The sequence below is a fragment of the Rousettus aegyptiacus genome, unplaced genomic scaffold (assembly GCF_014176215.1).
Source record: "Rousettus aegyptiacus isolate mRouAeg1 unplaced genomic scaffold, mRouAeg1.p scaffold_m13_p_15, whole genome shotgun sequence".
NCBI classification, from domain to species: domain Eukaryota; kingdom Metazoa; phylum Chordata; class Mammalia; order Chiroptera; family Pteropodidae; genus Rousettus; species Rousettus aegyptiacus.
The window spans coordinates 14687663-14709835 of record NW_023416290.1 but is presented as its reverse complement, the minus strand read 5'-3'; the positions used below and the strand labels follow the sequence as shown (position 1 = coordinate 14709835).

At 44.1% G+C, this 22173-nt stretch overlaps 1 protein-coding gene across 4 annotated transcripts in view; it reads left to right on the top strand.

Annotated features, from left to right (window-relative positions):
* Positions 1–13993: 13993 nt before the first annotated feature.
* Positions 13994–22173, top strand: part of CHD7 (chromodomain helicase DNA binding protein 7) — a 172789-nt gene continuing 164609 nt past the window's right edge. For 3 of the 4 annotated variants that reach the window (XM_016162550.2, XM_016162552.2, XM_016162548.2), the window contains exon 1: positions 13994–14302. The gene's annotated coding sequence lies outside the window, so the exon portion shown is untranslated. Of the gene's footprint in view, positions 14303–14898; positions 14994–22173 lie in introns of those variants that run through there. The other variant, XM_036232834.1, reaches the window with a different exon arrangement.

Here is a 22173-nt window from a genome sequence, read left to right as displayed (position 1 = left end):
GGGAACAGAGTGCAGATGCTGCCCGCTCGGGACCCTAGTCTGCATCCCATAAACCTGCGCTCGCTTATAACCAGCCTTGTCATCCTCAGCCAAATGTCAAGCCCTTTACTCACCTATTCTTTCACTGACTCTCATCTTCATACTTTTCTGTGCCTCTTCATTCCCTATCTGCTCTTTTTTCCTCCCATTATTTTTCTCCTTTCACAGTCCCTTCTAGTGTCCTCAGACACCGCAATTCCTCTTGTGGCTTTGTCCTGTTTTTATTCTCCAAATCTATTCCACTGTAAATCAACTTCCCCAAATCTCTAACCTCACCAGAGGGCCAGCCCTCCAATCTCTCTTCCTTAGCTGAAGCTACTCTGCCCCCGGCTCAGCATTCTCCATCGCTCCCAGCTAGTAGGCTCCTCTTCTCTTCCCGAAAACTCTCCCTTACTTTGAGAAAGGGCCCCCTTGTCTTCGCTGCTCTATCCCTTTCTTTTCTTTCATCACCAAATAAGGAAACGCCACCGCTCCTGTCTCATTCCCTTCTCATTGAGTCCTACCCGCCGCATCTTTACGAAACTAACATGCTGACGTCATCGATGACCTCCAAATCACCTAATCTGATGAAGGCATCAGATTCCTTGATTACAACGTGACACCATTGTCATTGTCCTTTCATCGAAATTTTTTCTTGTTCTCTACCACACTGCATATTCTGGTTCTTACCTTTTATGAACACTTTGATTAATAACAAAACAATGCAAATAGCTAATGCGTAGTGAGCATTAATTTTGTGTCACGCAGAATATAAGGTTCTTTTTATGTATTATTTCCTTGAACCTTTGGGATTAACTCTATTATTCCCCCTTTACAGATAAGGAAGCCGAGGCTCGTAGGCTTACAGAGGTAAAAGATGTCCTCAAGATGACTAAGGGAGTAAGAAGTAGCGAGCTAGGTGTGTTGAATCCTACCGCAGCACTTTTTGCCGGTGGAGCATACTGCTTCCACTCCACCTGTTGGTCCTCTTTTCCTGATTTCCCCTTAAATGATGCTTTCCCAGGATTCTGTTTGGGGCTACCTGCTCACCTGTCTATAGACATTGACTTTTACAAGGAAGTATTTGGCTTCTTATTTATGAATTTCCCATTTATTACGGAACATTTTAAACATACACGGTGGCAGAGAGAATTGTGTGACGACCTCCTTTTCTCCTCGCAGGTACCGGCACGCGAGCCCAGCAATCGTCCATTTACGGCCATTCTTGTTTCGCCTGCGCCCCGACCATTCCCCACGTCCCACCCCCACCGGATGATTTTGAAGCAAATCTCAGAGATCACATCAGTTCCTCTGTAAATATTCCAGTAAATGTTTTAAAAATATAAAGATTCTTATAAAAAGCCTTAACCACAAAAACATTAATATGTCTAAAAATTAAAAAAAAAGAATCTCTTAATATCAGCAAATATCCAATTATATCAGATTTCCTCAATCACTTCATAAACATTTTAAAGGAATTGATTTGTTCAGATCGGATCCAAATAAGGTCCACAAATATGGCACTTGGTTGAGGTGGCTCTTTAAGGCTCTTTTAACCTTTAGATTCTTTTCCCCTCTTTTTCTCCTCCTTGCAATTTATTTGTGGAACACGCCAGTCACTTTTCCTGTATAATATCCCACATCCTGGATTTGGCTGATCACCTCCCCATGGCGTTATTTATGTTTGTCCCTTTACTCACCCTCATTTCCTGTAAACTGTAGTCAGATCTAGAGGTGTGATCTGATTCAAGTTCATTTTTTGGTAAGATGATTTCATAGGTGAAATGACGTACGTCCATCAGGAACTACATTTATTTAGATAGCTTCTAAGTTTGTTAAGCTCCATTCCTTCATTTTCAGCTAATGGCTAGATCATTTTGCTTCACTATTCTGCCAGGATCTCAAAAACAAAATGTGTAAAAACAAATTTATATTCCCCACACAACTTTCCTTCTTGACACCTTCTCTGCTTCTACAATTTCTGTTGCCCTCTTAAGTCACTTGGGCTCCACGTCTCAGCCCACCCACTCTTCCTCAGCACCCACATTCAGTCATGAAGACCTGCCAGTTACGTCTCTATGGAGTATGAGCAGCCTTTCCTTTTGACTCTCACATCTAGTACCCTATACAGGGTTTAAAAATATCACAACACTCTTCCCCACTCTGGCCTCTTTTTCCTCAGTTTCACTCAATAAACTGCCACTGGATTAACCACTTAAAACATCTCATGCTCCTTCTTATGTATTTCCTACTTATGAACCATTGATGGCTACCCATTACTTACAGAAGAAAGTCTAAACTGCTGAGAGTACTCAACACAGTCTGGTCCCAGCCTACATTTCCGGCCTACCCCACACAGTTCACCTTGCTCAGCATTAGATGTATTTCCATAGCTGTGGACTTCAAAATGTTTAGAGCAATGCCATAGCTGACATCCGTTTTTAGTGTTGAATATTGGAGTTTCAAATGAACAATTATCATAGCTCTAGCATAAGGCAAATCTTCTATCTGAAGGAATTTGTCTCAAGAGACACCTGGGGAAGGGGAAGTTGCCTGTCCCCCCGGCAAAACACTGTTTGCTGGCTTTCTCGACTTTCCTAATAGGATATTCACGCTGTGACCTGTTGCTCTGGTCCTAAAACATGTGACCAGACATTGACCGGAAGCAGAGAATGCCAGCCACCTGGGCTCTGCCCTGATGTCACCTGCTCTCTGGCTCCCAGGAAAGCCAAAAACACAAACACCCAACGACACGAAGAACTCCCGGTTGAGAGAGGAATTTTTAGGAAAATTTCTCCAGGAGACATAACATTCACCCACTCTTCCGAGAAATTTTTAAGGTAGACCAATGAACATCTGCATCCCAGATGACCTCCGACCAAGATGCCCTTGAACATTATCCCGACTTACACTGATCTTGCCCAGGGCCAGAGCTCACTGTTTCCAGTGTGAATTTCCACGTGACCTTTTCTTACAAAATTTGACAGAAAGAACTGGTACTCAAAGAGCTGGCATGCCATCCTTCATTCCATAGGAAAAGTTACATACTTATAGTTTTTTTTTCACTCTGGGCATCAGGAGGCTGAGTAACCTCCTGATTGCAAAGCTCAGTAACCAGTTAATCCTTTTGGTTAGAAATTTTATATTTTCCCATGGTCCCGATTTCAGTTTCTAGTTCTACTTTAATAATTTTGTATTGTTATTCATCTTATAAGCTTCCTAAAATGCATTTTGGAATGAGTCAATGTATATAGTAAGTAAATGAAATACTACTACATTCTTCTACCCAGGCAAAGTCTACTGATTTACCTCAGACAACTCCTAGTTTGCTTATTCTGTGCCTTTTAATTGGAAGGCATCACCCAATTCTCCCACCAACCCCCTCCTCACGACAGCCCACCCCTACTGGATGTCTCAGTTCAAAGGCCCCCGCCTCCTCCATGAATGGCCCCGACTACCCCAGCATACAGCCAGCCTGCCTTTCTCTGAGAGTTGTTTTACACTACTCATTTACCACTTCTCCCACTTTATCTTTTATTGTTATTTTATAAAGAATTTTTTTTTAACTTCGAAAGTAACATGTGCACACAGTAGAAAATTTAAACATACAAGAGAAGTTGCACAGGCAAAAGGTACTCTGTCATCCACAATTACCTCAGACACAACCACTATTACTATATCTTTGGGTATCATTCCAGACATACCTATGCATTCACACACATGAATGCCTGTGTAAGTATATACATACAAACATTAATATGCATATGTGTGTGTGCTTCTAAGTCCTTCCATCTTTTTTCCCACAACTCTGAACATAACATATACATTCTTCTGCATCTAACTTTTTTATATAACAGTACAGTTTGAATTAAAGCACATCGACACATAAATATCGACCTCATTCTTTGTTTGATTAGTTATGGCATCATAGGTCGCATTTCTCTAATTAAATGTGGTCTTTCTGAGGGCGATGGAGGGAATATGTCTACATTTAGTGTATTCCCCCATGAATCCAGAGTAGAGCAACTTCCACATAGGAAAAGCTTAATAAATTACTGGTTTTCCATTTTTATTAGAAAATAGTCAAATACTAAGTAAATCTATTTTATAAAAATATTTTAGGAATAACTTGAGAAAGTCTTATAGCAACCACGTCTGGCTCCCACTAAAATCTTCCATGTTATAATATGCTCATGGCATTATCTACAGCATGTTTTGGAAAGGCTCGACCTTCAGGCATACTAAACTCCGGCTCCTGAAGAAAAGGGCTGAGGGGTCAAGGTCACACATCTAGAGACAAGAGCAGGGATGCTGCAGGACAAAGAGAGCCACCCTAAGGAGAGAGCACAGCAGTGCAGGAGGAAGCCAGCCTCGGTTCTGCTATAGGAGACGAGGCCTTCGCCGTTGGGGTGCAAAGGGATGAGGGGAGCTGGCATGAGCTGGTCTTAGGAAAGAAGGAGTTATAGGTGCCAGGAACTTGGTTGAATGAGTCCTGGGCTTTAAAAGGATGAGGCTACACCAGTGTTCTTAGTAGCACTGTTCATAATAGCTACAAGGTAGACACAGCCTTTTTCCATCAACAGATGAATGGATAAAGAAAGTATGAGATATGTACATACATACACACATACGCACAGTCATAATGGAATATTATTCAGTTTTAAAAATGAAGGAAATTCTGACATATGCTACAACATGAGTACACTTTGGAAACATTGTGCTAAGTGAAATAAAACAGATACGAAAGAACAAATGTTGTACGATTCCACTTAGGTACCTAGAATAGGTAAATTGATAGACATGGAAAGAATAGAGGTTACTAGCGCCTGGGAGAGGGAAGTATGGGGACTTTTGTTCAATGGATACAGTTTCTGTTTGGGATGATGAAAAAGTTCCGGAGATGGATGGTGGTGATGGTCGCGTAACATTGTGACTGTACTTAACGCCACAGACTTGCACACTTAAAAATGGTTAAAATGGTATATTTATATTACGTATATTTTATCACAAAGAATCATTTCATCATTTAAAAGGGCATGAGGCAAGGGGAACACATACACTACAGAATGTGGTGTCATTTCCCAAATTTCAGTCATTCTTGTTCCACTGCCTTGCTTTGTGCCATCTCTGAGTTCACACGTACTATCCTATCCTCGTGAGTCAGGTCTGGCAATGTTACATCTTTTTCCCCCTGGGAGAGGTAATAAACTAATAGACTGTACATAAAACATGTGAAATCTTACTTAAGTGACTTTAGACCCAGGCGACTTAGGAGTGACTCAGGGCAATGGCTTGTGAGGGCCCCACGACAGCACTGCGAGGATGGGGCCCGGACGTCAGCGGCTGGTGTGCACCGTGTGTCCAGTCAGCTTCTGCCTTTTCGATCCCGTGAAGCTCCACCCCGTGAACTGAAGTTAGCAGCAGCACTACCTGCTGGAGAACCTTCAGAGAGACGCTTAGGAGATGGGTTCATATGGATTCCTGCTGGCTTTCTAAATGAACAGCCCCCGTGTAGCAGCTTGATCATATTATAAACACATTATAAATATATTAAAAAGTAATTACTTGCATAGAAGTTATGCTAAGATACAAATTAAGATAAAAGTAGGAATGTTTCTACTTTCGGATTCAAGTACACAGAATATTTTTTTCAAAACTGCTTTTGCTTTTCTGCATCCAGTCATCCCAGCATGTTACATGCAATGCTCCTTCCACGAGTGCTTGTCACGTGCCAGGCACTGTACCAGGTGCTAGCACTGAGCCACCCTCTCGCCCATCCGAGTGACATACTGAATCTGCAGGTCCCTGGGACTGCATGTTTCAACGTGGAGTGGTTAGGAGGAAAGTCATCCAGTTTTCCAACCAGGCGAAATGATTAATCATAATTGATTGCATAATTCTCAAGTCAGTCTTATTCTGAGCTACAGCCTAAGGCAAGGTCTTGTGAAAATCGGGGCGCACACTTGTCTGCCCGATATGGCTTCTCTCCCTTTAGAGCAAAGGTGTGTAAACAATTGGATGTAAAGGAGTTGAGTTCGCAGTGGGTCCAAGTAGCCTTTGGCAGTTATTAGGTTTCTGTTTAGGGGCGAGCGCTGGACAGGATTTAGAAGACCAGTGTTTGAATCCCATCTTTGTCATTCACAACAGGGCAAACTCTCTGATTCCTCATCTGCAAAAGTGGACTGTGTGTCCATGGTCTGCAAAAACCAGATCTGATATCTAGTGTGGATCTTTCGACCAAGTAGGGAGAGGACTGGAATAGCATGTGCTAGCAGTACTTGTTGGCTAAAACCTACACCGGAGTTAACTGTAAGAGTATTAGAAGGTCCGATGCATGAGATATGGAATCAGGCAACCTTAAATGACGACCTGTCCTCATTTTGCATATCAAAGTGCAGCTCTGAGTTTCACATAGTTTAGCCTAGAATTGTCTGAGAACTTGTAACGGTGACATTAAGTCCCACCATGACATGACAATGACACGATTGATATCACTGGGACAAAAGCAGCACCCAAAGCCTGGGCCCTGTTAACCCTGGAATCCAACCAAATGAGCCAACTAGCCCTCCAGAGGTTTAATGGAGTGGAAGGAAGAAGATGCCTGTTTAGTCATTTCTTTATTGTTACTAACTTTTTATTTCCAAAGCAAAGGGTTCGAGATGGGTGGAAATGTTTACATATCATAGTATAGCCACATACAACTCAGGTCTTCCATTTAAACAAAAGCCCCATGATTGTGGCTATTTCATGGCTCCAGGTAACAACACAGCTGACCTTGTCTGGTCCCTCTGACTATAGGCCCAACGACTCTTCGGGGTCTCCACAGAAGACAGTGACTACCCCAAGGGGAATCTGGCAATTCACACTGGTACTCCCTTTCCCAGGGGTGAACATCACTTAAGAAAGTTGCATAACAATTTGGTGCTACCAGAATCTCATCTCAGGACTCAAGGAGACCCAATGAGAGTCCTTTATTTTATTTTATTTTTTTGCAGCTTACTTCTTTCCCACAGGGAATATTCCAAAACCTGAACACTCCTTGAGTCTCTGGACCTCCCATGACCATTTCAATCTCAGTGGATGATTAACCCCTAAATCAAGAAGCAAAATAGAAGCTATTATAAATGAATTCTGTCATTTCTCTCTAGCCCAACCTATAAACTTATCACCAGCTTTTCTTTGGTTTCAGGAAAAAAAAGATGTCACTCTCGCCATCAACCTTTGATCAGGCCGCCTTCGCATAAGCCTTACTCTCCTGTGGAGTTAACAGCGCCCTCTCCTGGCTTCTGTCACCTACTCTAAGGTAATGCAAACAATAAGCAAACAAATCCCCAAACTCCCCAAGTGACTCCCCTCTCTTGACTATGCGCTCTCCTCAGGATGCTACCCATCACTCTTTGTTTCATAACCAAATGCCTAATTAAAGAGTCTGAAGTCTACACCAACAGTCTACACTGCCTTAACGCCCATTAACTTTCTCAACCCACCTCCGCCGCCAGAATCTAGCTTCTACCTTCAACACTTGAAACCGAAGAAGTTAACAAAACCAAATTGAATGAACACGTTTCGTTCCTTGCCTGCTTGTTCTGTGGCAGTTGACACTGTTCCCCTTCCCTTTTAGAAACTCTTTTGCCGTAACATCTTATTTTTCCTTTCATGTTGATTTTCATGAGTTTTCTTCAAAAGATTGTCTTTCGACGTCTCCCGTGATTGTTTTTAAACATGTGTTTTACAAGGATAAGTAATGTTTCCCCGGGGAATCGCGCCTCTGGGCGGTCACGCAGTTCCCTGCTCCCATCATCGATTCCGGACTTCTTGACCATGTGACTTGCTTTGGCCAGTGGGACATCAGCAAACATGAAGCCAGCAGAGGCTCGATAAGTGGCCGTGTTTGGGGGCTTGCTTTCTTGGAACACTCTTCAGAGACTGCCATGTCACCTGGATGACTAAGATGAAAGACCAAGTTGACCAAAAAGGAGAGAGGGGGAAAGAGAGGGAGGGAAAGAGAGTCAACTATCCCAGGTTTTCTAACTAAACTCAACTCCCAGCCAACCCACCAGATAAATAATAAATTTTTGGTTTTAAGCCATTAAGTTTTGGATTGGTTTGATATACATAATAAATAACAGAAAATATGGTATTTTAAAGATTCCTGTTGTCAGATTGCTTTTGTCTCACGTTGCATGTTTTTCCAAGCAATGTCATCCATTCTGATAGATTTATGTATCCTTCGTACCTCATAATTCTTACATCTACATTTCTAGACCAGCTCGATCTTCTAAGTTCTCATCTCTTACTTAATGGGCATCTCGCTCGAATATTCCACAGACCACCTCAAATTTCCACATCAAAGTCCTGTGTTCTTCCACAAACTGCTCTCATTCCTGACTCCTTATCTTGGTTAATGATGCAACTAGTTACCAGTCATTCAAGGAAGAAACATAGAAGTGAGTCTTCACCCGTCCCTTTCATTCACTTGCCAACAGTCATTCCCTAAATGTTAAAAATATATCACCTAAACATCTCTCACATTTGTTCATTTGTCTCCAGCATCTTGAATGCTCCCCTGGTCAAGGGCCTCGTCGATTTGTGTTTTGACCATCAGCGATATCTCACTGCCCTGAGGTTTGGCCCACACAGCCAGCACATCCATATTTTTCCCGATCAATCCTTTTATATCTCCTCATCGCCTATGGAATAAGGTAAAGATTTCTCACTATGCTATACAACAACTCTTTGAGATCTGGCCCCGCTCATATTTCCATTTTCATTTCCTGCCCTTTCCCTGCGTATCTTGTGCTCTGAGCCAAATTCCTCACAGTGCCAACACTAGCCATCTGTGCCATGGATGTCTCGGACAGTTCTCCTGCCCGGTGTCCCTCCCCACCCTTGCCATCTGCAGAGTCCTTGATGACTCAGTTTTAATGTCACATCCTCTGTGAAGCCTCCTCTGCCTATCTGGGCAGAAACAAATTAGTCGTCCCTTCTTCAGAGCTATCACCGTACCCTAATACCACTGCAATATATATATTTTAATTGTAGTGACATGCTTAAATATCTGTCACTCCTAATAAATTCAAAGAGCTCCTCCAGGGCAGGAGATTGCTTTATTTTTATTTTTGCAGTGTGTGATGCACAGCAAGAGTGCTCAATAACTATTGAATAAGACACTATAGTGTCCCATTTAAAATGTTTTATAAAAGCATCTTATTATAATTGGTTAAGTTAGTACAATACATTTCCATTTATTAGTCTAAAAACGGAGACAATGAGAGACTTAAGGTATTGCCGAATATTACTTAGGATAAGTTGCGAGACAGCAAGTCACAAAATATTATCAATGGAGACTCAGGGGAGAAATAGGTGAAGTGGCTAGTTCCAGGTTGGCGGTGGGGGCCAGGAAGGAACCACTCACTGCCTCCACGCTCCCCAGAGAGTGCACTGCCTTCCTCCACCACAGGGTGGAGTGGTTCTTTAGTTTTACCTTGTCCTCCCTGTGGGATGACAGCCCATGTGACAAGCATTTAATAATGTCTTTCTATCTTCCCTTTTCTTGTCTTATGAGGTCCTTCTCACTTTTCTCTCTGCTCAGACCTATTTTCCTGCATCTTTCACCTTATCACAGAGGTCTAAGTACAAATCTGACTTGTTACCCTCTTGCTGAGCTCTTCGATGACCTTCCAAAACCTAGAGCTCTCCTTGGCCCTATCTACTCCTCTGCACTACTACCTCCCACCACACCGTTTATATCTGCATTGTGTCTATGGAGCACTTTCTATATAGAAGACTCTGTGCCAACTGGGGGCACTAAAAGACAAGGCGCTGTCATTGCCCCCATGCAGTTCACAGCCCGCTGAAAAGATAGGAAGGAATTTATCGTAATTTAGTGTAAACCAGTATTGATGGAGATGGGCCCCTTTGGGAAAACAAATGAAGGTCAGCCAACCCATCCTGGGAGGATCCAAGAAGACTGAGGAGAAAGCTTGGTTCACCATCTATGTTCCACTCAGTATGAAATCACCTGCAGTCACCTGTACTCAGCAGGCTTTGAAACCACCGACCTCTTTTTTTGTCTGTCAGGAGTGCCTCTCGCCTTCCTTGTTTTGAAGACTCCTGTGCCTACTGAAGACCTGGCTGAAGTCTCCTTTCTCAGAAAACTTTTCTGCTGTTCCGGGTACCAAGAATCATTCTTCTATGCTGCCACAAACCTTGAGCTCCCTGAGAACAGGAGCTAACCATGTCTTCCAATGCTAATAGAGAATCTGGCACACAGTAGGCATTCAATAAAATGTTTACTAAAACTTAGCTAAACATGCTATCTTTAGGAGCCAACAGTAACCTAACCAGGACCCTAGTGGCTTTCTTTTCCACTGATATCTTGACCTTACCAATTTGGACAGTTGCCAGCAAAAGCTCATAGAGCAAGTGATTCCATGTGGAAGGTGAGCATATACATCCCACTAGACTCTTTCCTTTATGAAAGAGGGAAGTTATGCTGTTATTCCAGTGATGCAGGAAATGCCTTTTTGACTTTTCTAGTTCATGCTTTCTTCAGAATTTAGACTCTAATTATAGCCCTCTAAATATATACGCCTTTATTTTTGTCTATATTTTCAATGGCAGTAAGTCTTCATCATTTAAAAGTAAATGTATTATTTGGAGCTCACCAAAATTCTTTGGATGCAAATATGTTAAATAATGAAGTAGAATAATAAAGTTTTTAGTGGAAAAAAAAGAGACATGGCTCTAAAGAAAGTTATTTTCGGTGACTTGCAAATTGGTTCTAAACATGGCTTCAAAAGGTGAGTTTCAAAAAATGCATCAAAGTTTGTCCTCAACACTGAAATTGGTGTAATTTATGCAATATTTTTAAGTTTACAACATTTGGAAGAACAGATAGGGCCCTTGGTTTAAATAGGAGGTGCTCTAAAGTTAGGGTAATTTTCAGTTGTTTTGAGTGTGTGAATTATCTCCCCTCCCCCCACCCCGGGGTATTATAGGTTGATACATTATGGCAATGCTCCCAAACAAAGGCAAACATATATTTGCCTAAGCAGTATTGTAGTTGAACTGTAAGTCAGTTAGCATTAGTTTGAGTTCTTGGAAGAGAATTTTCATTCACTTCATGGGGTCTAGAAAAGCCTTTTGTAATGCGTCAAGTTGCCTTTGGTATTTCTCTCAACTGCTTTCTGCTGGCACCTACTCTATCCTTTAATGCCCAACTCTCAGGTCTCTAAAACCTTTCCACTGCCCTCTGGCTACAATGAACTCAGGCCTGTCCTGTTCCTTAAGGACCCCCAAGTCACCATTTTCTCTTACTAACTCAAAACTACCAACTCACTGAAGTGTAAACTCCGATAGGGCAGGCATTTGGGCCTTCTATGTTTACTACTGTATCTTCAACTCCTGGAACGACGCCTGGAACCTCTTAGACACTCAGTGTTGAATGAATAAATCAATCTTAAAATCTGTTATTCTCAGCAAGTGTTGGGAGGAAAATAACCCATTGAACTAATTTACACTCATCTGTGAATGACCAGGAGTCCCTTATCTCTCCCTAAGGTATTTGCATACTTAAAGGGAAAGCTTGTGAATTCAAATCATTCTCACTGGGAAAACTTCAATAGTGAAGCAAATGGAGATGAAACTTGGGAGGCTAAACGTAGTCGCGGCTGGGAGTTAGGATTTAAGTAGGCCAGAGCTGCACAGAAGGGTGGCCGTGAAGCTTTCTGCTTTTCAAGGCCCCTCGAGCGCTGCACCAGCACCACTTCTGAAAACTTAGAGACTTCTTCATCATGGCTGTCAGTACAGTGGCATTGAGGAGGGAGAATAAATCAGAGAGGGCTGCAAGGCTGTTAATTTCCACTTTGACCTTTGGATGTGCTATTTTATCACTTCCATATCAAAGGCAAGTGTCCTAACTTTCTAGTTAAATATTCAAGGGCACAGGGGGATCTCCTAATAGTTATTTAATAGTATTTGTTGATTAAGGTTAACTAATATACTTTCGCTATATGTAGATGTCATTTTGTTTTAGCTTGTAAATTGCCTTGAAATACATGCACATCTGACAGTGAGGTGGAGTATACTGTAAAAGATAAAAAATAGTAATTCATTTTATGCCACTTTTATGTTCTTCAATATAGTCAGGTACTAGTGATTTCTTTGCAGAGATTGTGTCCTGTCTTTAACCCACTCTCTCCTTCTCTTCTCCACACTTCACCCCATCCACACATCCCAAAGCATCCCCCATATGCTTTCACTGAGAGAGAGAAACTAGAGGGATATGTAAACCTAACCACAGAATTCTGGCTCTTGGTTTATGATACAGGGCTATAAAAAGGTAGAAGTTGATTTTAGTGTTTTCCAATATTTTAATGTCAGAATTTTCTGTAGTGTCAATCTTATCTCCGCTGTTTATCTGCAAAATCTCTTGAATGAATCATTTGCCTCTTTTAAAACACCAAACTTATACTGCAAGAAAGCCAAAACCAGTGCATTTCAATAAAGGACAGTATAATGTAACAAATATTTAAAAAATTATTACTAATATTAGGAAAATAAATATCTTAGTAATTAAGTCTAGGATAATCAAACTTAGTTATTGAATATTTATAGTAGTTATATAACAAAATAGCTTCGATTACTCTTTTGTCCAAGTAGAAACATTGTGATTACTTAGTCTTAGCATGACAGGTGGTGAATGAAGGGAAACTACATTTTGCATAGTTTGTAATTTTCTCAGTTTATTCTGGAGTCCAATACTATCAAGTCGCTTTATTTCGTATCTAGTACAGGACTATACCTTTGGTTGATATGTTTCTTCCTTGATTTAAAAGTAATTGTAATCTTTAATTTAATAAAATCATCTTAAAGTATATAGCTTAAAAGAATTATAATTGCTAAGTGTTTTGTACATAGAAGGTGCTTGATAAATATTTGTAGATTTGTCTCCTAAAAAGGAAAATTAGAAGAAGAAAGATTTCTCCAGCTTTAATATTCATTCTGTACAGGAGAAAGAGAATAAGAGGCTTGGGTATAAGGGTTAGAACACCATATAAGTGCCCCTCTATTTTTTTTTTTTTTTTTTGCCAAAGAATGATTAAAACGTTCTAGTCCTGACACGTTTAATAATGGGCACACAACCTATTTCTTTGTTTCATAACCACTGCGCGCTCTCTCCCTTTTTTTTGGCATAGCAACAAATTCAAGAAAATCAATGCCATCTAGTTAAACTTTTGATTTAGTAGTGGATCTGGCTGTCCTGTCAACGAGGAGGCAGGAAAAGCAATGTAGAGAGGCAGGATAAATGTATTTGAAATGGAATGCGTCCATTCTAAATAATTTCATGTGGGAAAATAATTTCGAGTTGAGGATAATTACAGAAGGGACATCCAAACCCCTCGAGCCGCGGCTGTTCGCGTAGCCTTGGAAACCCCTCGCGGTGGCCGCAGGACCGCTGCTGGCTGCGAGCCGCCGCTTCCTGCCCCGGGGCGGCGCACCCTGCCTCTGGGAAGGTGCCGCGCGGGGAAACGTGGCAGCGTCTCCGGCCCGTGCCCGGGGCGCTGCCGAGCGGCGGCGGAGCGCTCGGAGGAGCCCTGCCAGCCGGGCTGCGCGGCGGCAGCGCACCGGCCGGCGGGGAGAGCCGCCCGCGGCGTCGGCGCCCGCCCGCGGACGGGAAGTGGCGCCCGGCCCGCCCTCCGCCGCCCGCGGCCCCGCGGCCCCGCGCCGCCCCCTTTCTCTCGGCCTCTCCCTCGGCCTCCGCCACCCCGGCCGAATTCTTGCATAAATTATGCCAGGCGCGCCTGACGTCAGGTGGCGGCGCGCGGGCGCGGCGCGGGCGCGGGCGCGGCGCGGAGGGAGCCGGCGGCGGGCGCGCGCGGCCCCGCGGCCTCGGGCGCGCGCGGCGTGCCGGGCGCGCGCAGGCGCTGGCGTGCTAGGGCCGCGGCGGCGGCGGCGGCGGCGGCGGCGGCGGCAGTGGCGGCGGCGGCGGCGGCGGCGGCGGCGGCGCGGGGGTTGAGCCGTGGTAGTGCGGACGCGCTCGTGCTCGGGAACTATCGGATTAAACTTGAATCGAGTGAAATTACACAAAGGAGCGCCGCTGAGCAGGCGGCCCGGGGACCTGGAGACCCTGAAACTCGCCAGAGCCCCGTCCGCCCCCGGCCAACTCCGCGCCCGTGGATTCAGCCCCCCGGCCGCGGCCGCCCAGCCGAGTCCGGAGCCCGCTCGGCGCTTCGCGTCCCCTTCGGCGCAGGGCAGCGGAGGAGCCCGCCCGACCGACCCGGTGAGCGCGAGAGTTCGCCGGGCGCCCGCGGGAGGGGCGGCGGCGGCAGGAAATCGCTCCGGGCCGGGGCCGGGGCCGGGGCCGCGCGAGGAGTTGGGAGCGAGGAGTTGGGCGTGTGCGGGGCGCGGGGCGAGGGCGGCGGGGGCCGCGGCGGGCGCCGGAGCGCGGTGCCACCCGTGCCCTGTCGCCGGCGTCGCCGTCCGCGGGGCCCGAACCCACGCCCCGAGAGCCGCCCGGCGCCCCAACTTTGCCTGCGTCCGCGGGGCCGGCGGCGGCGGCGGGGGCGCGCGGTCCGGCCGAGGGTCACTTCCTCGCATGTAAATGGCTTTTTGTTGTGCTGCCGGCGTGGGGGGGGGACGGGGGACAGGAGGGAGCGTGTCTGCGCGCGGGGGAGCGCGAGCGCGTTTCCTCCCGCCGGCGCCGAGCACGAGTTGCCGGCTCCATTCGAAAGAAAAAGGAAGGAGGAAAAGTTGGGCTCCAACTCAAGTGCGAGTGGGCGATGGGCGCGCGGGCGCGGGGCGGCTGAGCGGCGGCGGCTCGGGGACGGCGGCGACCCCCGCCCCCCGCCCCCGCCCCCCGCTCCGGACCGACCACGCCGCGCTCGCCGGGAGCGGCGGCCGCACCGGCGCGAACAAAGTGCGTCGGTCCTGGCGCGGCGGCGCCGGCCCGCCGGGGACGGCCACCAGGCGAGGTGGGTCGGCGGCGGGGAAAGTGCGCGGGGCTCCGCGTGGGGCGCGGGCGGCGCGAACACGCGGCGCTGGGGGGCGTCGGGAGCCCAGCCCGTGCCGGCCGGGGGCGCGGAGTTGCGAGCCCGGGGCCGGGGGTTCCCGGGGCTCCCCGGCGGCTTCCAAGTGCGCGAGGAGGAGAAGAAAGGGAGCGGGGCCGGGGCGAGCGCGGGGAGGCGCGATGAGGAGGGGACCCCACCTTTCCGAGCTGGCCGGGCCAACGGCGGCGGCGGTGGCTGAATAATAGCGACTCTAACCACCCGAAGCCAACTCTGCTTTCCCCATCCCCCGATCCCCCGGGGGGGGTCACCAGGTGGCCCCCGAGGTGACCCGGGTGCGCTCTGCCCCCGCAAAGATCCGCGGTACGGAGCGTGAACGGCGGAGGTGGCTGGAGGCCAAGCGGTCAGCGGGGAGAGGAAGGAGGGCGGTGGGGGACGCGTTGTTTGTTTGGTTCGCACCAGGGACTGGGCTCGCCGGGGGTGCGGGGGCGCAGGCACCCCGTGGGCTCCCGTGCGGGGCGTCGGCGTCCGCGCGGGGCCGGGGCAGCCCAGGGGCGGGGGGAGGGCGGCGGATCCCGGGCCGGGGTGGGGGCGGGAGGCTCCGGGGAAGGAGCCGCCGGCCCCGAGCAGCCATCATTACCGAGCCGCCTTTCTCCGGATGGCTCTGCCTCGAGGAGCCCCGCGCCGTGGGAGCGCACCCCAAACTCCCGGCCGGCCGCCCGCTTTGTGAGCGCCCCCGTAGCGCGGGCGGCGCGGGGAGTGCTCCTGCTATGGATCAGACGGTTTTCCCGGAGGTCACTTTTGGAGACTGTTCACGCCTCGATTTTAAACTAGTTTTTTCCCCCCCTCTTCTGAACAGACAATGGACAAAAGAAAAGTAGCAACCCACATGGAGAGTTTCCTTTTGAATTGCTAGAATTAGATACACTATCTAGCTCTCCACTTGCTAAGTATACTTTTTAGTTTACCATTGTATATTATGTAGCAATCCATTTAAATAACTTATCGTGAAATACGCCGATCTTCTGGGCTTGATTTCTGAGGTGTATTAAATATTTTAATTTATTTTTCAAGGATTATGTGAAGGCCCTGATTTTTATTATTTAAAAATGTTAATTTAAGCTGTCTTTGCAATGGGCAGTACCTTTCAAAGCGGTTGAGTGTATTTCTCCCCAATTCTCTCAATAAGGGGAGGGGAAAGTACTCACTATACGTAATAATCAAATAGAAGAAAAACTTCTTATTTCCTCACAGATCTAACCATTAAAAAAAAAAATCTTAGTGACTGTGATATTACCAGCATGCAAACCTGATTTATCCCAGTTATAATTCCATTTAAATTGTAGTAATGTGTAAATACTTGATCATTCTTATTTCAGAAATAACTCGAGCAGTGATTTTATGAAGTTGAATCCGTCTCCCAGCCCCCAGAGTACATCTGTCGCGGAGTGTTTTTGTCTTGCTGTTGCACAACAGAAGCCCTCCAGTCTTTACCCTAAAATGGCAGCTTTCATTTGACTGGGGCCCATTCATTGACAATGATAATAAAGAGGCTGAAAGCTAGATGCTTGGGGCACGGAGCACAACTCGATTTGCCTTTCTAGGTGATAATAAGTAGGAGACATTTTATGTCTTTCAGATTTGCTCAAGGAAAGTTTATTTTCCCTGAAAAAAAAAAAACCACTACGTACTGTAGAGAAAAGTTGCAAAGTAAACAACTTGGAAATGGAAAGGAGCTTGCAGCAAATTTTAGGAATGAAATTTTCTTATTTTGCCAAATAGTCAAAATATGGCATTCCCCCCCTTTTGGTAACCTGATAAAGGAACATAATGGATCTTTGTAAGGCTTTAACAGGTGAATTTCCTTACTAGGACACTCAAAGATTGTTTTCCAGCACTATGGACTATATCCTTTATTTCTCGATATTTTCTGTTTTTTTCTCCCTCTGTGCAAGCTAGTAAGTTGAAGCTTGATGAATTCTATTCTAGGTTTTTCAAGAATCAAATGAGTTTCTAGATAAGAAATGAGTAATAATAAAAGACTGGTATGTGAATTCCAAACTCTAGTAACATAGGTATACTCAATGGATTTATTTCTAAATTAATTTTAAAAATTTCTGTGAACACAAATCAGAGCAGAGAAATGAATTAGGGTGTTTATAGGTAATGGTTGTGGTGGTTAAAACTCAAATATTATTTTTTTCTTTTGAGGAAAAATTACACATTTTCAAGATGAAAATACAGAAGTCAAGTTTAAAATGATGTCTATAGTAACTTAGTTTTAAAATAGTACTTTCGTAGATTCACCTGTACTTGATCTGGTTTTTAATCAGTTCGATTTATAGGACCAATTCCAGAACTTTTTTCATTAAAGTGTTACTTTTATTGAGTTAAAATGAATACATGAGTATTTTTACATACCGTATCATTGAGTTAAAATGAATACATGAGTATTTTTACATACTGTATCAAAGAAATGTTACAACTTTTGCTTCATACAGACCTAGTCAATAATGTATTATTTACAGTATAGTTTTTAAGCAGTTAGGTCGAAAGGAAAAGAATATTTTTTTTTTTTCTGTGAGAGAACACAATCCGAGAGCTCCTGTGTTCAGGCCATGTAATGCATAAGAACCAGTCTGTGTGCCAAGCTTAGAGTTTTTATTTCAAACTTAAGCTTACCTCGCTTTATTCCCTGTGCTTAAGAAAGGTTGCTTGCCATGCAGTCACATCTATTGAGTTACTTTTGATCCAGCAACTGTTGGCAAGCTTTCAGCGTGTAAGCCTTCGATGGAGAGGCAGCTCTCCCCTCAGAGAGTTTCCCGTCCAGTAGGACTGAGTGTCCTGCAGGTAGCACACGGTTAATTTAAGATTAACTTTGCAGGTAGTAGTTACCTTTTATCCTTTATTATCTGTATATGGCCTTTTGGGTTTGATAGCAGACACCATGGTCATCTTATAAACATCTATAAATAAGGCATTGCAAGAATCAAAATGCTTAGTCAGGGCTGAGCAAAAAGTGTGACTACAAAAAATGGCCTTTAAAACTTTAGCTTTGTAATGAAGTGATTCACTTCCAGTGTTGAAATGCTTTCTAGATGTAAACAAATAAGCATGAAAATAGATGTGGGTCACATAACTAAATTCACTAAAAAAGATGCAGAATTTGGTGATATCAGGAACTTATTGGCCCTGTGTGACTCTGTCTTGTTCATACACATGGACACATTGGGTTATCCTTTTTCAAAGCTATTGTTTTTATGTCATTAGAAATTCAGATTTTAGTATTATATTTTATCAGGTTTCTAAAGCCATTATGGCTTTAAAAGTTTGGGAGATCAAAATTCCTTTTTTTCTCTAGAAAATGTTATTATTTCTGTCTTAGTTTTCAAAAAAATAACATTCAAAGATGATGATGTTAAAATATAAGAGAAATTGGAAGTAAATAATCACTTATTTTTTCTCCAAGTATATGAAGATGTAATGACTTATTTTAATTTGGGTGTTACCCAGGTCAGGTTGCAATTATGGCAGAAGTCCATAGCCGATTATGGTGGTAGTTAAGAGCTGGGAAGGTAATTAAAAACACCACTACTGCTCTTTTATTATTTTACTTTTATCAACATTAAAGATCTTAAATGAAATCATATCTGTATGACAAAACTAACAAATAGGAGCAGGAAATCATAATGATATTAAGTAGAAATTTATCTTACAATCATTAGTGAATCTTGGGATATTTAGAGCACGAGGACCTTAGAGAGCCAGTCTAACTTTCTCATTTTACAGAGTAAGAGACTAAAGCCCAGAGAGATTAATTAAATGAGTTGCCTCTGGCTGGCCACCTAGTTATTGCAGAGGTGTCTTGGTCACAGCTGTCTTCCTGGTGCCTAGCATGGTGCTGGGCAGGCTCTGGGCTTGTCTTTGTAGGATGTTTGAGCTGGCTTTAGCTCTCTCTCTCATGTTCTCACTCAAAAGTATCTTTTGGGTTAAAAATCTTACAGCATATGCTAACATAGCTGTTAAAGGTATTCTTAAGCTAACAATTTACCTCTACTATTTAATGGTTTGGAGCTTTTTTGGGGGGTGGGGGATGATACTATGATTATTCATCTAGAAAAATGCAGAGATAATTATTCCAAGATTTGATTACTGTTTTCATTTTAGAAGCATGTATTCATTACCATAACTACATTCCTGTACCTTTTACCTAATATTATGTGACTGTAAACATGATTGTTTTCTCAGTGGAGTACTTTTGGAGGGTTCTGCATTGTTTTTGTTTTGAAAATTAAAGACTATGTTTTTAAAAAGAAAAAAAAATGCACAATAGTTATGAAGAAGCAGAACTTGGTGGTGAAAAGCTGATTGGTTCTTGGACTTGTTTGCTTAGGCCAAAGTGGAATCAGAGACACTTTCTTTAGTGGCCCTTTTAGCCTTGCACTGTTGCTATAGTTGTCAGACTTGGTTCTGGTGGCAGGTGACCCTGGACTGTGATCCATTTTCCTGTTCCATCTGTTTTCTTGTTTATAATTTTAGATTTTTATTTGGTACCTGTCTCCTGAAAGGTGCTAGGCATTATAATTTAGGGATACAGCGGTACCATGAAAAGACATGGCAGGCCCATACAAAAAGTAAATAGAGCCACTGCAGTATCATAAGTGCTATGCAGCAGACACCAGGAGTGAGAGACATGGGGATTCAACCAACTGTGTAGGACATTGCCTCTTAGGAAGTGGCTTTTGCACTGTCATCTAAATGATGGTAGAAGAAGGGCACAGCAGTAGCCAACCTGGAGGGAGGCAGTGTGTTTGAGGTCTACTGAGCAGCTAGATGAGAGGCAGGCGGAGGCCAGCTTGGGCAGGGCTTACAGAATTGGAATTTGGGATGTTTTAAAAAGCAGCAGAGCCACTGATGAGTGTTAAACAGAGCTTGACATGAGTAAACTTGTGTTTTGAAGATTGAATTGGTAGGTGGGGCAGAGGAAGGAGAATAGGTGGGAACAGCATCCTGCCTGCTATTGTTGTGGTCCATGAGATGGGGAAATAATGGTTTGAACTAGATCGGTGGCCATGGGGATGGAGAAAAATGGACAGATTTGAGAAATATGTAGGGGACTCAATGAATAGGATTTGAGCACTGATTTGTTCCCAGGAGAGGAAAGCGTCAGGGAACGTAGGTTTGTAGTGTGTTTCTTGCTTGGCTCACTGATTGGTGATGCTGTCTATTCATGGAGGCAGGGAGCTCCTGAGGAGGACCAGATTTGAGGAGAAAGTTTACGAATTCTTGTAGCATTTGACTGATGTAGCCAGTAGTGGACTATGATACCATTGTTGCAGCCTGTTTTACATTGCTAGTGGCATTCCAAAACTTTCCAAAATAATTTTCTCGCTTCCCCCAAAAGATGTTGGTATATGGTGAACCCACCAAGGATTTCTGGTGGGGGCGGTCGTTGAAATGGGAGAGAGGAGAGAACCTTTGTTACTTGTTTAATGTGTGACACTTTGTTCCTTACTTGCCTTATATGTAGCACGCGGCTTGTTACTTGCCTACTATGTAGCACTTTGTGTGAGTTGGCTCATGATAGAATCCTATGGTAAGCATACTGCCACATTTTGTTCTTTTATATCTCCGCATTCTGGAACCGCTTTCTGTAGCTAGTTATGTATTGGGACAAGGTCCTTGGGTTCCCAATAGATAGCTAGTGGATCCCACTGTGCTCTCATTGGAGGGAGTTATTGTATTTTAGGAGCTGGTTGCAGTGTGATATACGTGACTATATAGAAATATAGAAATGAATACATTACTTAAATATTTGTGGATAAAAATACCATCCTCAGTCAGAATACTTATCAGACTTTTTGTGGAGTATATGTAAACTTCTTTTATATATAAATTATCTTAAAAGTCTCTGTTAACTTATTACAAAAGGGATTATATAACATGATTAGTAGTAAATGGGAGGCACTGGTAAATCTTCTAAGTGGCTGACTTTAATGTTCTGTGAGATAAATTATGAAAACCCCAGATGTTTATCCTGAAACAATATTTTGAGGAGGCATTTGTGTTTTTGTTCTTGCCAGTTTATATAGGTAATAATATCATCTCTCTATTTTTGTTGTAGGTTAGGCTTTGATTTTGGTGTGCCTAAATTCTTCCTGGGACTCATTGTCTTTGGTTAGGGGGTCTACATCAAAGGCACTTTTATTGACATAGTTTCTTATAGGCCCTTCTGGAGGCCAGTGTGATTTGGTCAAGTCTACCAGGGCCCATCCCGTCTCCTTCAGGGTAGGAAAGATTGTGTGGCTTTACAGATTAATTTAGGGACTCATGTTGGTTGTAGGAATATGCTTCATCTGCAGGTTTACTTTACTTCTAGAGATTTTGAGGGATTATTTGGATAAATTTAAAATTCAGGGATAGTAATGTTCTCACGTGGTGGAATAGTAGAAAAGCTTTGTGTGTTAACTTAGCTTCAGATGGGCTTGTGCCAACTACTCCATGGCAATTTACCTTTAATACTATTTCAACTTTCTAGTTTTACATTTTTCAAAAATCTTTAAAACTGTATTCTCCGGTATAGCCTCATCAACAGTGTATTATGGTTTAAGAAATCATTGTCTTCTCAGAGGTTTAAATACTAAATGGAAAGCTGTATGCAGGTTCCTGTGATGTGGGCTTTAGTGGAAGAATAAAGAGGATGTTTATTTGGGGCTCGCCACCCCCATCTTTCATCACTGGCCCACAAGGCCGTAGATTGGAGTTTTCCTCCATGTGTTTCATCAGCACGAGTCCAGGCAAAGAGCCACTGAGCAGAGGAGGCACTGGGCCTGGGTTGCCACACCAAGCCTTTGTGTGGGGAAGGGCAGGGAATTAGACACGTGTGTTAGTTTTGACATGTCACTTACTCTCTCTGTCATCCTCTACTTAAAAGCCAGAGGTTTCTACATCATATTTGCATTACATCTGAGAAAGGGCATGTGGTACTTCAGTAATTCATTTTTCCTCTAGTTCTGTGGCAAGTTGGGGGACTACTTTATCCAATTAAACAGGCTGTTCCCTTTATTTTTCTGAAAGAAACCATAAATGTTTTGGAATCCGTTCTGTTGATATCTGAAACGTGATTAGCAAATGTTCAGACTATTTT